We start from the raw sequence: 16,845 nt of genomic DNA on the forward strand, positions 1-16,845 counted from the left end.
CTCTGGGATGAAAAATACATGGAGTTTGGGGGGGGGGGCAGAGTCCAGGGACAGAGGACTTTGAGAAGGGCAAGGAGCACACTAGGAATGTGAGTCCATCCTCCAAAGTTGCCCATTCTCCAAGGGAGCAGATCTTTGTAGTCTGGAAATCATTTCTAACTTCTATTCCTAGTTCTATCTGAAGAATGGCAACCCTAGTGTCTGCTGAAGTATTTTTTCAAGGAAGGAAGAAAAGGAGAATCCATCATCAATGCAGTATATTGATAATGGATATTTTGACCCTTCATGTGGTATAAAAAGTAGAGTACTAAGACTTAGACATTGGGAACCAAAGTCTGACTGCTAGGAAGCAGTGGTTAGGTCACTGTCTTCCAGCCTAACCTGCTTCATGATGGAACTAAAATCACACTGTGTTCCTTGACAGGAAGGCAGGATACACATAATTTTTTAAAAAGAAAAAGTACATTAGTGTATTTAAAGAGTTGCTATACATTTCTTTATACAATGCATTATTTATTGACAAAGTTCAATGCCACAAAATGTAGTAATGGTCATTAGCAGAGAGCTGGTTTACACATGCAAGCAAAATGAGGTGGCAGAATTCTGAAGTAGTAGCATGCGTAAGGAAAAATAGAATAGAAATAGAATTAGGAGCATAAATGCAGTGTTCCAGCAACTTTCACACAGAGAAAAACAGAACTATTATAATAACCAGTGTAAAGAAATGGAAGAATTAAAAAACGAAGAACAAGACATTTTTTCATAAGATCCAAGAAATTACAGGGAAATTTAAAGCCAGGTTAAGAATGATTAAAGATCAATATGGAAATACATTCATTGAACAGGACAAAATAAAGCAAAGACGGGAACAATACACTGAAGAACTATACAGAAGAGATGAAAGGATGACAGATTCCTTCAAAGAAGAATCTTTTGAAGAAGAACCTGCACTTTTAGAAAGTAAAGTGAAAGCTGCAATGAAAGCAGTTGAGAGAAACACATCACCAAAAGTAAATGTGATATCAATAGATATATTTCAAGTCACAGAAAGGCAGTCGATCAAAATCTTAACAAGGATATACCAACAAATGTGGAACATAAAACAATGGCCCAAAGACTAGAAATGCTCAATCTATATTCCAATTCCAATAGAAGGAGACATCAAAGACTGCAGGAACTATTGAACCACAGCATTAATTTATGATACGAGTAAAGTGATGTCCAAAACCTTACAACAAGATTGTTACAGTATATGGAATGCCAAATGTTCAAGCTGGCTTCAGATAAGGAAAAGGCACTACAGATCATCTGGCAAATTTATGTTGGTTACAGGAGCATACAAGAGATATTCAAAAGGAAATAAGCTTGTATTTCATAAATTACAGCAAGGCTTTTGATTGTGAGGAAAATGAAAAGTTAAGGCTGTTTTTAAAATGGATGTGTGACAACATCTAATTGTTTTGATGCCCAGCCTGTACTCTGGACACAAGTTTACTGTTAGATCTGAATATGGAGAAACAGGATCATTTCCAACTGGCAAAGGGTTCAGACAAAGATATATTTTATCTCCCTGCCTGTTCAATCTTTGTGCAGAACACATTTATTTATTAGATTTATTAATTGGCCCTCCCATGTCTGCCTTGGAGTGACGTACAGCCAAAATTGCAATACATAAAAACTGTTTCAACAAAGAACCCATAATTTAAAAGACAAAACAGTAACCAAAAGAATAAATTAAAGTAACCCACATAGTCCATAGATCAGAATTTAATTGAACCGTGGTACACTAAAAGCTATAAAACCAAGCTGGAGAAGTAAAACCCACCTATGGACTAAGAAAACACATAGCCCCAGGGGAGACTGGCGGTCAAAGATCTGCCTTAGTGGAATGCTTGGCAGAACAGTTCCATTTTGCACACCCTGCAGAATGCCATAAAATCCCACAGGGCCCTGATCTCCTCTGGGAGACTGTTCCACCAGGAGGGGGTGAAGGCCAAAAAGGCCCTGGCCCACGTTGAGACCAAACGGACCTCCTGTGGACCAGGGGTAATTAGGAATCCCTTGGCTCCTGATCTTAATGTCCACTGGGGGTTATAATGGAAGAGGCGGTCACACAAATATCCTGGGCCCAAACCGTAAAGGACTTTAAATGTCAATATTAAAACCTTGAATCTGATCTGGCTCTCAACTGGCAACCAGTGCAGATTGTGCAACACTGGTGATATATGTGCGTGCCACGATGACCCCAAAAGGAGTCGGGCAGCTGAGTTCTGAACCAGCTGGAGTTTCTGGGTAAGCCTCAAGGGCAGCCCAATGTAGAGCACATTACAGTAGTCCAATCTGGAGGTGACCATCGCATGAATCACTGTAGGGGGCGAGCTGCCTCACCTGGCAAAGATGAAAGAATGGCAGTTCAAATCAAATCAAAACTTTTAATGCCATATTATAAATAAGTAGTAAACTGCATAGCAGGAAATCATAAACAGATTAAAAGTTTGTTTCTGCAAGGGAACAACTTATATCTTTGGCTTGTTATGGTAGACGTAGCGAGATCTGTCAACCATTATTATAGATAGGAAATGAGCCATTGTAGATGTGATGGCTTCATACTTATCTGCCAGCAAAAGCTTCACACAGTCCTTGTCTGAAAGATCTTTCTGATCATCAAGTAATTGTCCAAGGACAAGTGCTCGGGCTCCTTCATGTAAAGGACAGTGAAGAATAATATGAATGAGCATATCTGGTTCGTTAAGATCACAAATACATAGACAAGTGGAGTATGGAGTTTGTGAAAATCTCCCTAGAGAGATTGCAGAGGGAAAGATGTTCAATCTTGCTATAGAAAAAGTTCTATAGTGTATCGGATTGTTTAATGTGCTTGATATTTTGTGCTTGAGTCAGCAGAAGGAGTTATTCCAAATATTTCTGGTGAACATATTCTTGGCTTGTGAGGATGTAATAGGTGTCTGCTTGGCCTATTAGTTTTGTTTAATTGTTTGATAGATGTACTTTTTGTCACACAATTGCAAGGTATCCAATGCAATTCCACTTTTGGCTATTTTGCTGTAGATAGGCTTAGACCAGTTTGCAAATTTTATGTCCTTGAGTACGAATGAAATAAGATTGTCTTCATTAGAACTGAAGTGTATTGAAGTGTATTTGCAGCCAATATCTGATCGCAAATAGCCATCCTTTGGACTCAAGTAATTGTTGACCTGTTTCAGCACAAAGGGTCATGTAGCTTACACATTTGGGGATACCTAATATTTGTCTTTAAAAAATTGGCTTGTACCCATTCAATTTATCCAAATTGGAATGCCATAAAGTAATTGTGAAACAGCCTGAAAAATCCGAGTGGCAGCTGGCATATGTTGGTTCCCCTTTAAAAAGAAGAATTTTTGAATTCCAGCAGCAAGTGCATTTTGCTTGTGCATTAACTTTCTTATGGTGAGTGGTCCATTTCAGATTAGATTGGAAATTTATTCCTAAGTATTTAAAGGATCTCACCTGTTGTAAATAAGCTATGCAGAGTTTCCATGTATAGGATAATCTGTTTTTGGAGAATCTCATAATTTTAGATTTTTCAAAGTTGATTGAAAGTGTATTTTGTTGGCAATAAGAATAGAAAGCTTGCAGATATCGTACAAGGCCAATTCTCATACAGAAAAGAATAGCAGTGTCATCTGCATATAAAAGAAGTGGAGTTGGGCGATTCCCCAGCATTGGTGGGTGACCATTGACTGTATCAATGGTGTGGGGCAAATTGTTTAAGAACAGATTAAATAGATGAGGTGCCAGTACGCAGCCTTGTTTGACACCTTTCATGATGGGAATGTTTGCTGATAAATTGCAGTTTGTATTAAGTTTTACCTGGCATGATGTTTTAGAGTACAATTTTTGTATCAAAAATAGAAGTCAGGGATCAATTTCCAAATGGGTCAGCTTCTCCCATAACAAGAGCCTTGATATGCCATCGAAAGTACCTTTAAGATCCAGAAAGGCCACAAAGAGTTCTCTTCTATCACACATTGCATATTTTTTTGGCTTAAAAATCCAGCATTATGTAATGGTCAATTGTGGATCAACCTTCCCTGAATCCAGCCTGTTCAGGGCCAAGAATATGTCTTGAAGGTCTTGAAGATATCCAGTCTAGTAATTTAGACTCCAGATATAATTTGCCAATATTAGGAGGCTAATTGAGTGGTAATTCTCAGGCAAAGTGGGATCTCCTTTTTCAAATATTGGAATGATTATAGAAGTAAGCCAAGAATCAGGGGGAATACCAAAGTGGTCAATTAGGGTGAAAAGTAACCAAAGGATGTTCCTACCATTCAGGGTGTTCTCTAAAGAACTCAGCCGGTACACTGTCAGGTCCTGCAGCTTTGCAGGGTTTCAATCGCTTTATTAGTTTAAAGATTTCTAGAGGTTCTACTGATGGCCAGATAATAAGAATCTTTGGCAGAGTCTGCAGAGTTTCCAAAGATTTGAAAATTGGATCATTGAATAATGGCTCATAGTAATTGATCCATAAGGTTTCTGAAATGATGGTAGAGTTTACAGTTGTCTTCATTAGAATAGTTGGAGACAATTGATCAAATTTGTTTAGAATTCCTATTTTAGGAGGCCTTATATAAGGTGTTCCATTTTTGTTCATAATTATCCTTTCTTTTTGATGCAGTTAATTACGAGTAATCCTTTTCTGCATTGAAAAAAGGTGTCTTTGCGGAGGGATCTGGATGAATGAGCATATGATGGAATAATTTTCTAAAATGACTTTTGGCGGAATTACAGTCTTTGTCAAACCATGTTTTGTGCCCACAAGGTTTATAAAAGGGGAGTTTATTCATGTGGTCAAATTTACTTGTTAAAGTTTGATATACTTGAAGTACATCATGTACAGAGTCAGCATCAGAGAGCTTGGTATTTAAAAGAGCCATTTCTTCTGTGGGTAGAAGGTATTTTAGATCTTGAGCTGTATGGTCGGACCAAGGAATTTTTTTATTAGCACAGGTATACTGGTTGGGATGGCTATTTGGTGAGATGTCTGTAGGTAATGTGACCAGCAATTGCAAAGGAAGATGGACACTTTCTGTTCGCTCCCCAATTTGAAAGGAGATAATATGAAAGATAAACAAAGATGAGCAGATTGCGTAATCAATCACACTACTTCCACGATCCGAGTGGAACGTATTAGGAAATTTGTATAATTGTAAACCATTAAGGATTCTTAAGTTAAATAAAATACAAAGTTCTGTTAATGCTATTCCAGCTTTGTTGATGAAGTTATCCAATGAAAGTCTTGTATTGGAAAGAGGAGGAGGTAACAAAGTATCAATATCAAATTCCAGTTCTGTTGCCATTCTTTGGTTATTTTCTCCAATTCTTGCATTGAGATCTCATAATAGGATCAAATTAACATTTGGGAAGTTTTCTGCCAGGTATAATAAATGTTGGGTGAGACAAAATAGATTGCTGTATTAAATCAGAATTTGATTTGCAGGGGGGAAGATAGATATTCAATAAAAGTATTTTATGGGTTCCAACATGAAATAAGAATGTTTGGGCTGATGATGAGCAGGATTCCAATTGGACAGAGACGTATCTGGGCCAAACTGCCCTGGTGCAGACTCTGCATTTTCCGCCCCCCAATGGGCCCTGCTCCTGCCCTGCCACCCCCTGCGCCCCCCCGCTCCCTCCACTTAACTTAGTTCTTAGTTTCAGGCTTAGTTTCAGGCTGAAAAGCAGCCTGTTCAGTTCAGGCTGAAAAAAGCCTGGGTGGGAACTACACTACCCAGGAGCCCTTGGGGCTTGCAAGGTCTCCTGGGTAGTGTAGTTCCCACAAGGGCCCATTTCAGCCTGAATGGAACAAGCCACTTTCAGCCCGAAACTAAGAACTAAGGTAAGTGAGGGGCCACAAAGGGGGGGTTGCACAGAGAAGAGGGAAAGGGGGTGATTTTCTGCCCCCAGGCATGCACCCAGTGTGAAGTGCACCCCCACCCCCTTGTAGCTTTGCCTATGCAATTGGGAGACAAATTTGGCCAAATTTGATTTTATTAGCAGACATAACTCAGCTTGGTGTCTGCCATATTTACTAGATTTAATTGCTGGTTCACAAAAGGCGATGTATTCCAACATGGTAATATTGAGTGGAGTCCATGTTTCTTGAATAGCAATACAATCAAATTTAATCAGAAATTTCATGAAGTCTAGGTCATCTAATTTATTGCATTATCCTGATATATTCCAAGGAATAGGTTGAAACTTGAAATTATCATCAGCTAGTTAATCTTTACTATTAATCTGGTCAAGGTTTCCCTGGCTGTCATTAAAAATACTTCCATTTGTTTTAAAGCTGTAGTAACTAAGAAAAATGGGTTTCTTTCAATAGATGTTTGAGGCTTTGAGATATGCCTGATCCTATCATCAGGAGCTATTTGTAGTTGTTGGTTTTGATAGCTTGAAATGCATGGAGGATGGTAAGATTGGGAATCTTGCAGTCTAAGCTGGAAGTTTGAAGGGTAGGGCCTAAAAAGCCAAGGAGGGGAGGAAGGCAAGGACAGCATGCAGGACTGGGTATGAGTTGAACCACCCAGAGTTACACACAGTAGCATTAATGTTGAGCAAATTTGGCTAGAAAAATGAATATGAATGACATTTCAGGAAAAACTCCCAAATTGTATTTCATATGATTGTATGTATGAATTAGGAGAGAATGGAGGGTCATAAGTTTGTATGGGACCCACAGAAATTATCATTATGTCCTCATGAACTATTTCTCATGGTTTTGCGGCTATTTACATAGACAAATGTCTTAGTCCATGAGAGAGACAGACATGGTTTCCAGTGAACCTGAAGTGAGTTCCAGCCATGTCTGTCTCTGGTGAGGTGTGTGCCTGTTACCACTAGGTGCTGAATTAGATTCAAATCAGGTTTTGACCACCTGCTGTGGAAGATCAAGAATCTGTGACAGTAATGGTGTACCAAAATCCCAATCATACTATTTGAGAATAACAAGTAGTCATCAATGGCAAGGCATCACAGTGGCTGTGAAAAGCAGTTCTGCAAGTTGAGATAGTTGTGTGAATCAGTCCTTCCAAAAGGGACAGATGGTAGCTACAGGGTAGCAGTGTTTTCCTGTGACTAAATTGCCATGATCAAGGTGAACCATATAACATTTTTTTTGTGATTTATCCACTTTTATGACATAATTAAGACACTATATTATAATGTGATACTGCCTCCTTAAAAAACAAAGTCAGCTGTTAAACACTGGTAATAAAAGAAAGTGTAACACTGTCACTTTTTATAATGAAAAACTAGAAGCAATTTTCACTTCAAACTTATTGAGCTTAGACAGCAGATTAACGCAGAGATCTTTATGCTGACTATAAATGTCATTATGAATATGCTCCTGCTTCACTTTTAATACCTCTGGGCTTTTACCATCTTACTGCAAACTTTGATTAGGATTTTACTTTTTCTTTTTTGTGCGATCAAGTCACAGCTGACTTATGACAACCCCGGATGGGGTTTTCAGGGCAAGAGACTTTCGGAGGTGGTTTGCCATTGCCTGCCTCTGAATCACACTACTGCTGTTCCTTGTAGGTCTCCCATCCAAATACTTATTAGGTCCCGACTCTGATTAGCTTCTGAGATCGGATGAGATCAGGCTAGCCTGGGTCTGTCAAAGTCAGGATCTATCAAAGTCAGGCACTCTTTACTACTATGTTTGTTTGTACTATTTTTTAAAAATAAAAAAATAATATTCTGTGTAACAATATTTTCTTCAACATTCCAAAAATATAATATATATGAGGGAATTAATGAATTAAAAATCATAGGTGCCATCACCGGGAGGATAAACCTTTCAGGCCCAGCTTAAAGCCCACACTGCAATTGTCACAACCCTGATCCAGACCTTTCCTTTCTTATTTTATTTTATATTTCCTTACAAACAGTAAGTCCCTTAGCCTGAAGAGCTGCATATCACATGACCACCCATGCCCTCCTGTTATGTTTACAATACCAGGTCCACTGTTAACCTTAAGTGTGTAAGGTTGTGGATCAAATTTGATTAACATATATATTGGGGCTTTGGTTTTTGTTATCTTTGCTTGTTGGGAATCCATGGGTGCTGAGCAGGACAGTCACATCTGACCTGGAAATGTGAAACCTGCAATGTGACCTGGAGATCTCTGTGTCAATTGGAATGTGTATGAACTAAGGAATTTATAATATGACAATGTGTAACTTTATCTGGAATAGTTTGATTCTTGTTTGTTTCAAAGACTTGCTTTTGGCAGAATTCCACAGAGAAACGCCTAGCAGGCAGAAGCCTTAGTTTTCTCACTGGCAGGTAGTAAAGCTTTATTACTGGAACTTTTGATGGTCCATGATTTAGCTTTTTGGATAAGAGGGTATAGTGATTTTCAGTGAGTTGGTATGTTTTCTTTTATGCATACACAAAATTCCTCAGTAGTGAACCAGAAAGCATATCACTTTCCAATCCAAATCTCCTTTCCCTGGATTCTTCTGAGTGTGTAGTGGGTTATCTGGGTTGAGGATAACATGGGAGTTACATATAAGAAAACACATATGTTTATTAAGAAGATAAGCCTGTATTTGTTTAGGTGATTTTTAGATGATATTTAAATGATAAGCATGTATTTATTTAGATGAGAAACATGTATTCTAATGCCTTCCCACTCTACCTGACAGTTACTGGAGTTGAGAGGTGTGTTATAATGTGATAGTTAGAAATTGGCTCCTTCAGCAGATCAGATGTCAAGATAATAATTAGACAACTTTAATAATGCACTTTTGTTAACTTGGAACAGAATACAAACCCTGCCTGCCTAAACCATATATTACTATCTCTACTTGACTGCCTACTTACCCAGGTTATCTCCTATCCAGTCTCCCTTTTCACTTTTCAGTTTGTCCTGTTGGTTGCAGATACCTAAACTCCCCTCCCTTTAGCATTCCATTCAGCCAGTTTGAATCCAATTGTTCAGTTCAGAATGAGGAGAGGACAGATCCTTCTCCTGTCCATTACTCCAGCGTTTCTCAACTTTTTGGAACAGGACTTTCTTTTTTAAAGATTGCTCTTCTCAAGTGCTCCCTACCTTGAGCTTGGCAGCCATCTCTTTATCATGTGAATGGACAGAAGCCACTTCTACTGCTTCGTGCCTCTCTGCTGTGCATGTACAAATCTGGCATTAGAAGATCATGCATCCCTTTCCAAGGGTTTTACCACATCCCCCCTTCAAAAGCCTGCCTGATACTTTCAGAACCACTGATATTGTAGTTTACAGTTCACTGTGAAAAGTTTTAGCGGCTTGCCAGTCACAAAAGCTAAAGAAATCTCTTGAAAACCTTTTAAGAGTTGGAAAATTATTTTTCAGTGATGAGAGATATAGTGCTATTGCCTAGCATAGGGTGCTATTTAGGTTGTTGGACCATGCAATTAGGTTTATACAGGTAGAATCAAAACATGGGCCACCTAAATCAAGAAATAGATGATGTTTTAGCAACAGCTTCATAAGACAAATTAATAAATGCCAATTTTTGGATGGAACTGCACTTTCCTGAAGGACCTGGTTGGTAGCTAGGCTACTCCTGGACATTTGCTTCTAGAGCTCCAGAGAGCATCTATGGCTTGGATTGCTGACTCCATTAAGTCATCACATTAGACCAGTGTTTCCCAACCTTTTCGACATCACGGTACCCTTGACCTCACTCTTCATATCTCACGGTACCCTTACCATCCTCCCCCCACCTTCCCCTCCCAGTGCCCCTGCTTGCCACTTCCCACCTTCCCCTCCCACGGTGAAGGGAAGCACTGAGGGGGGTGCAGGAATTGGCTGCTGACCTTGCGGCAGGCCCTGCCTCCTGGGCCAGCTCAATGTCCTTGCTGGTGCCAGTGGGAGACACCACAAAAGTGAGGGGGGCCGCGGTACCCCTGGGACATCCTCATGGCACCTCATGGTACCATGGAACCCTGGTTGGGAATCGCTGCATTAGATGATTATAATGTGTTCTCCTGGCCTCCTGGGCCAGCTCAATGTCCTTGCTGGTGCCAGTGGGAGACACCACAAAAGTGAGGGGGGCCGCGGTACCCCTGGGACATCCTCATGGCACCTCATGGTACCATGGAACCCTGGTTGGGAATCGCTGCATTAGACGATTATAATGTGTTCTCCTGGCCTCCTGGGCCAGCTCAATGTCCTTGCTGGTGCCAGTGGGAGACACCACAAAAGTGAGGGGGGCCGCGGTACCCCTGGGACATCCTCATGGCATCCTCATGGTACCATGGAACCCTGGTTGGGAATCGCTGCATTAGACTATTATAATGTGTTCTACAGGGAGTTCTCTCTGAAGATGGTCTACAAAGTTCATTTGGTTTAAAATGCTGCCACTTGGTGTGGCCTTACGGCAGGTATAAACAAACACAACCATTTCTACAACATTTATACCAATTACCAGGACATTTCTGGACCCAGTGGTGGGATCCAAAAATTTTAGTAACAGGTTCCCATGGTGGTGGGATTCAAACTGTGGTGTAGTGCCAATGGGGCTGGGTGGGGCACAACGGGGGCGTAGCCAGGCATTCCTGGGCGGGGCTCTGGCAAGGACGCAGCCGCTGCGCCAGTCCTTGGGCGGGAAACGAATGCACGTAGGCGCAGGCTGCCACGCACGCTGGTGCACCTCCTGCTAGACTGCTTCAAGTTCTGCGCGCTACTGCTGAGAGGAGGGGCATAACTAAGTCAAAAATTATGTGGCAAAATCACCAATTAGTAACCCCCTCTCGGCACACACAAATAATTAGTAACCTACTCTCGGGAACCTGTGAGAACCTGCTGGATCCCACCTCTGTCTGGACCCATTTCAAAATAATGCTTTTTATCTATAAAACCCTTAATGGTCTGGATCTCAAGAGTATCTCTTTCCAGATGACCCACCCCAGCACTTTAAGATGTGACAAAAAGTTAAGGTACCATCAAGGCAGTGGTGGGATTCAGCAGGTTCGCACCACTTTTGGCAGAACTGGTTGTTAAAAATGGTGCTTGTAAACAACCTGTTTTTAAAATTATTTGAATCCCACCACCGGAACCGGTTGTTAAATTATTTGAATCCCACCACCGGAACCGGTTGTTAAATTATTTGAATCCCACCCCTGCAACAATTTATGACATTATGGTTAATGCCCACCAAATAATAGTACTGTGCAGTCCCAGTGCTTGCATCTTTCCAACAACAGGCAAGAATATTCTTATTCTGGCAAGCATTATAACTGAGATTGATCTTTTGATTTTATCCTGTTGATGATATTCTATTAGGCTTTACTGGTCCAATTTCCTTAGTGTTGTGTGAATGTTTTTCAAATTAAAACATTTACATGCTGCTTTTCAATACCAAAGTGGCTTATAAAACCATGGCATCAGAAGAAACTAATAATAATTCCCTGACTCAAAAAAGCTACATGAACATTCCAAATTTTTGGTGCTGATAGTGGTGCATACAGCGTACATAATTTGGCTTTTTGCGTGGAAATGCAACTGGAAATAATTTGCAGGGAAGTAGTTGTAGAAGTGACTCTTAAACATCAAACATTGCTGCATTCTAAGAAGCCTCTGTCCACAGCCTGGCTCCAAAACAGACTTATTTGCAGTATGCCAATGGGAAGTTAAAAAAGGATTACGTACCTTTCCTGCCACTACTGCTTCTCCCCTCTAAGTCTGCCTCCCTTCACCCCTCCCCCCCCCCAGCTTTTGTTGAAAAGAGCATCTCATCCCAGTTATACATCTTTGGATGTAAACTGTAGTTAGCTGCAATGTCAGAAGCAATTAAGTGGTATGTAAGCTCTTGTGACAAAATAGATTTGACAGCAAAATTGGAAGCTGCTAATAGAAACCAAACTGCCTTTAATAAGCCTGATGTGCTAAGAAGAATAAAGGGGATCTGTTCTCATGAGAACACTGGGATGTAATTTACCTGGCAAGATTCACATTCTTATCAAGGAGTAATTTATAACTTAATTAAGAGGAGGATGCAATTGTTTTGTTTGTCACTTTCTATAGGCAACATTTTGAAACCTCTGAGTTCTGCTTCCTAGAGCCTAGTTAAGCAGATACTTGTAGATCTTATCTTGGTTTCCATCTATATCTTTTATTGCCTTTAGCTGATAAGATATAAAAGGCAAATCTCAACGGGTCAAAACACAACTGAAGATTATAAAATAAGATACACATTTCATAGAAGATTTCAGTATCACGGATTTTAAGTACTTCTGTTACTCGACTATTTAGCATTTTTGATTTGCAGTCTTTCTTGCGTGTGCCCAAAAAACACTATCATGTTTTAAAATATGAGGCTGAGAGGTGCTGATTTGCTCAAGATGTATCATGACCTACAGGATCTGAACAGACCTGATCTGGTTAGCTACCCCACATAACCATCAAATAAGCATGTTTTAGATATGGTTAAACAGCATGGCTCAAGAGTGATATTTTGCTATGAAAGCTGATCTGAGTCAGGGTCCACCTCTGGTTTCAGGGCTTGTGTGTAGATTCAGGTCAGGGGCGTAACGAGGACATTGGTGCCTGCAGGGGGTGCATTTTTAGACATATCAGCACGACAATTTCAGCATATCATCACGATACTGTCCTTATGCTACTCCCCAAGTCTGGTGAGGTTTGGTTCAAGGAGTCCAAAGTTATGGACTCCCAAAGGGGGTGCCCCATCCCCCACTGTTTCCAATGGGAGCTAATAGGAGATGGGGCTACAGTTTTGAGGGTCCATAACTTTGGCCCCCCAGAAACAAAATGCACCAAACCTGGGGGGTATCATCAGGGCAGTCTCCTGATGAGACCCTGAAAGTTTTGAGACTGTGTCTTCAGAAATGTCCCCCCCCCCAGCCTGCAACCCCCATGGACAGCAATACAGAAATCTCAATGCAGAACAAAGATTCTTGGGCAAATTTCTGGGATGTTCCTGCAGGGGGCGCTTTTTTGGATGTATCGGCAATATGTATCAGCAATATAGCTGAGGTTTGGATGTATTGGCAATATAGCTGAGGTATCATCTGGAAACTGTCCAATGGTACCCCCCAAGTTTGGTGCAGTTTGGTTTAGGGAGTCCAAAGTTATGGACCCTCAAAGGGGGTGCCCCATCCCCCATTCTTTGCTAAGGAGATGGGGGCTACCCTTTGAGGGTCCATAACTTTGGACCCCCTGAACCAAACTGCACCAAACTTGGGGGGGTGCCATCATCTCCAGATGTTACTCTGAAATTTTGGTGCCGATACATCAAAAATGCACCCCCTACAGGAACATCCTAGAAATTTGCCCAAGAATCTTTGTTCTGCATTGAGTTTTCTGCATTGCTGTCAATGGGGGTTGCAGGCTGTGGGGGGGGGGCACATTTCTGAAGGCAAAGTCTCGTAACTAGGGAATCCTCTCACCAGGAGATCTGTTCTGATGATAGCCTCTTAGGTTTAGGTAGTTTGTTCAGGGGGTTGGTGTTATGGACTCCCTTCAAAACTGTGTAGCCCCCATCTCCTATTAGCTCCCATTGGAAACAATGGGGGATAGGGGCACCCCTTTTGTGGGTCCATAACTTTGGACTCCCTGAACCAAACCTCACCAAACTTGGGGGGGGGGGGTAGCATAAGGACAGTCTCCCGATGATACCTGGAAATTTTGGTGCCGCTAGCCTAAAAACTGCGCCCCCTGCAGGCCGAAAATGGAAAACCACTAAAATACTCAAAAACGAACCCAGCATTTTGATGCCCCCCACAAGGTGATGCCCTGGGCAGCTGCCCACCTTGCCCAATGGGCATTACGCCAGTGATTCAGGTAAATAGGGAGATTGCAGCAAAATAATTGGGCTCCTGTTCCAAAGTCCTTCAAAGTACAGACAACCAAGGACATAGGTAAGGGGTGGGCTCACAGGTTCAACTCCCCCATTACATGTCTGAAGCAAATTGTCTCCAGGTGCGCCACCTGCCGGCCCCCACCTGGAGATGGGACTCCGCCCTTCCCTGCCCCCCACTGTCTGGGCTCCCTCTGGGGAGGCCAGAAGAGACTACCGTCCCCAGCCTCGGAGAGCTGCTTTTATAAGCACTGAGGCTGGGGGGCAGGGCTCAGGGGTGGGTCCACGTCCCCACCCCCCCTGGGAATGTGGTCATGCCTCCCCAAGCCCCAGAGGGGAGGGCAGAAGGGCCTGCCAGTTGCCGGCTGGGAGCCCAGCTGGCGGTGGGGGGGGGCAGAAGATACTTTCATCCCCGGCCTCAGAGAGCTGCTTTTATAAGCACTGAGGCTGGGGGGGGGCTTGGGGAAATGTGGCCACACCCCCAAGGATGGGTGGGGGTGTGGCCCCACCCCCGAGTCCTGTCCCTTGAACCCACCCCATAAAAATCTATACTTACATCACTGCAACAACTAAGAAGGTATACGTTTATCTGTTTATATGTTCATTAACCATCATCCTTGTCATGATCAACAGCTGCAAAACTGCTCAAGTATTATGAGCAGTTTTGTGATTTGGTGTCTTTACAGGTGTCATCCTGGTCCTCAGTTGGTTTTCATCCATTCATACTGAAATCCATTCATACTAAAATACTGAATCTACAGAGTGGAGAGCCTACTCTATTTTATTGGATTAATACCCGGCCCATTCCCAGCAGAGGCTGGGCTCCCTACTGGGCAGAAAAAGGTACATTTGGAGTTAACAAGGCGAGGGCACATTCAAGCCTCATCCATTGTTCTATAATTGTTATTTCTGTGTCTTCACCTTACAGAGGACACAGGTGAGATTTGCTTCTCAATTTCTTCATGCAAGTCTGAATAGTCTAGTGAATGCTCATCCTGCATGTACACAAACTTCCAAATACTTAACTATGTGACTATGTAAGTGCAAAGCAACTGAGAATCACATTATATTTTGTTCTCATTCACTGGTTGCATATTTGAAATATAGTCCCTTTGGAGTACATTTCATTAATTTTACTTGCCCTTATGTGAACAAAGAACATGGTGGATGGCAAGTATGTATAAAGTTTAGTAAAATCATGAACTCTGTTAAGAAAACATTTAAAGTGGCATTTTCTTTCATAAATGCTGTCAATGAATGTTGTCAAAATTATGTGCAATTAAAATATTTTCACTTAGCAAGGTCAAACAATGAAGAAGTGGAACCAGATACAGGAAACTATGATTATTCTTTGTAGTCTTTCTGAAAAGGTAATTAACCAGACTATGAAAAAGTGGCAAATTTTAATTTTACCAACTCAAAGGAGCACTCAAATTAACATACATGAAGCTATCTTAAACAGAACCAGATCATTAGTCCACCTGCATCTAAACTGTTTCTGAATTGTCCAAATATCCTGGTTTGAGTAAGGGAAATATCCTGGTTTGGTCAAGAAGTTTGCATGGTTCCTGGTCCTAAAGCGGGTTTGCCCCACAATATTTCCCTCATCCTGGGATTTTCAAAATTGCTAATTTGGCCATTCTTTTCAAAAATCCTGGGTTGAACCTGCTACTGTGCAAACACCACAGGAGAAGAACCAGTTTATTTTTCCTGCCCAGCTGCCTGATCTCCCTGCCCCGCCCCCGCCCCTACCCCCCTAATCTCCTGATCTCCACATCTGATGTCATGTCAGTTTTCAACTCTGTTGAGCAGCCGACCATTGCAGCCTGCCCTTCCCAAAATGTTCCCCCAAGCACGTTTTCTGCTCATGGTATCAACTGGGTGTCATTTCACCTGGGTTAATCGGGAGTGGAGTCCCAAAATGTCCCCATTTTCTTTTTTGTACATGTACTGGCTGCTTGGAGCACATAGCTAGGGAGATGTGCACTTTGGGCTGAATGTTAGTGGGCATATCACGGGGGAGAGATTTTTCATTTTCCACAAAAATATGAGAACATGAGTGGGAATGTGATGTGATGCTGTGACCCATTGTTTTATGCTGCCACTTTCCATGTTGAGGCCTGTACCGGACCCTATCCAGAACAGGAAAAGAAGGGCTTCATTTCCCCCCGCCTGCAAGCCCCCTGGTCTCAGGTAAGCAGAATTTGTGGGAGAGGGTTCTTCCATATGTCTCCCCAAGGTGTCCTGCCATAGTTGCCACTGTGCAAGGCTGGCCCTGGAAAAGCACAGAAGGAGGAAGCTTCCAGGGACATTCACTGTGGCGGCTGCAGAGCAAGGAAAAGGGGCCAGTTCTCCCTGCCATGGTCTTTAGTGTGTGTGTGTGTGGGGGGGGGGCTGAGGGGGAACAGAGCCTATTACCTCTGTGTTTTGCGCCTTGGACAGAGGGGAATGGCAGAGGTGTGTGTGTGGGGGGGAGATTTTCAGCTCTCAACATGCAACAGCCACAGGGAGGGGATGAGCCTATTCCCCCCACGTTTCAAGCTTCGGATGGAAGGGAACGGTGGGGGGAGGATCCTTGGCTTTCAACATGTGGCGGCTGCAGGGCAGGGGGAGCCAATTTATGCCGTGATTCGTACCTTGGGAGGGTGCGACCATGGGAGGGTGGCTTCCCTTTGCTTCCCTGGCTGCAAAATGCTGACTGAAGGGAATTTTTCACCAATGCAGGAAATCCTAGTGATGTACTGCCTGACTCTGACACCACAGAGATAGATGAAGCGATGCTGGTGGGTAAGGAAGAAATTCCTATTTCTTTGCTGTGTGGCTGTGCACAGCAACCGGACTCATGCTGCTCGGTGGCTTGCTTACCGGGGAAGGGGGGCATCAGTCCCCTGGTTGTCCGGGAATGGGGACTCGGGCTAGCATGCCCTTCTTTTATGTCTGTCCTTTGTCAGCTGAACAAGTGAGAGAGGAGCA

General features: G+C 42.4%; 1 protein-coding gene across 9 annotated transcripts in view; it reads right to left on the bottom strand.

Moving 5' to 3' along the window:
- Positions 1-16,845, bottom strand: part of MAGI2 (membrane associated guanylate kinase, WW and PDZ domain containing 2) — a 251,122-nt gene that overhangs the window by 145,506 nt on the left and 88,771 nt on the right. The window lies entirely within an intron of this gene.

The sequence above is a fragment of the Sphaerodactylus townsendi genome, linkage group LG06 (assembly GCF_021028975.2).
Source record: "Sphaerodactylus townsendi isolate TG3544 linkage group LG06, MPM_Stown_v2.3, whole genome shotgun sequence".
Lineage (NCBI taxonomy): Eukaryota > Metazoa > Chordata > Lepidosauria > Squamata > Sphaerodactylidae > Sphaerodactylus > Sphaerodactylus townsendi.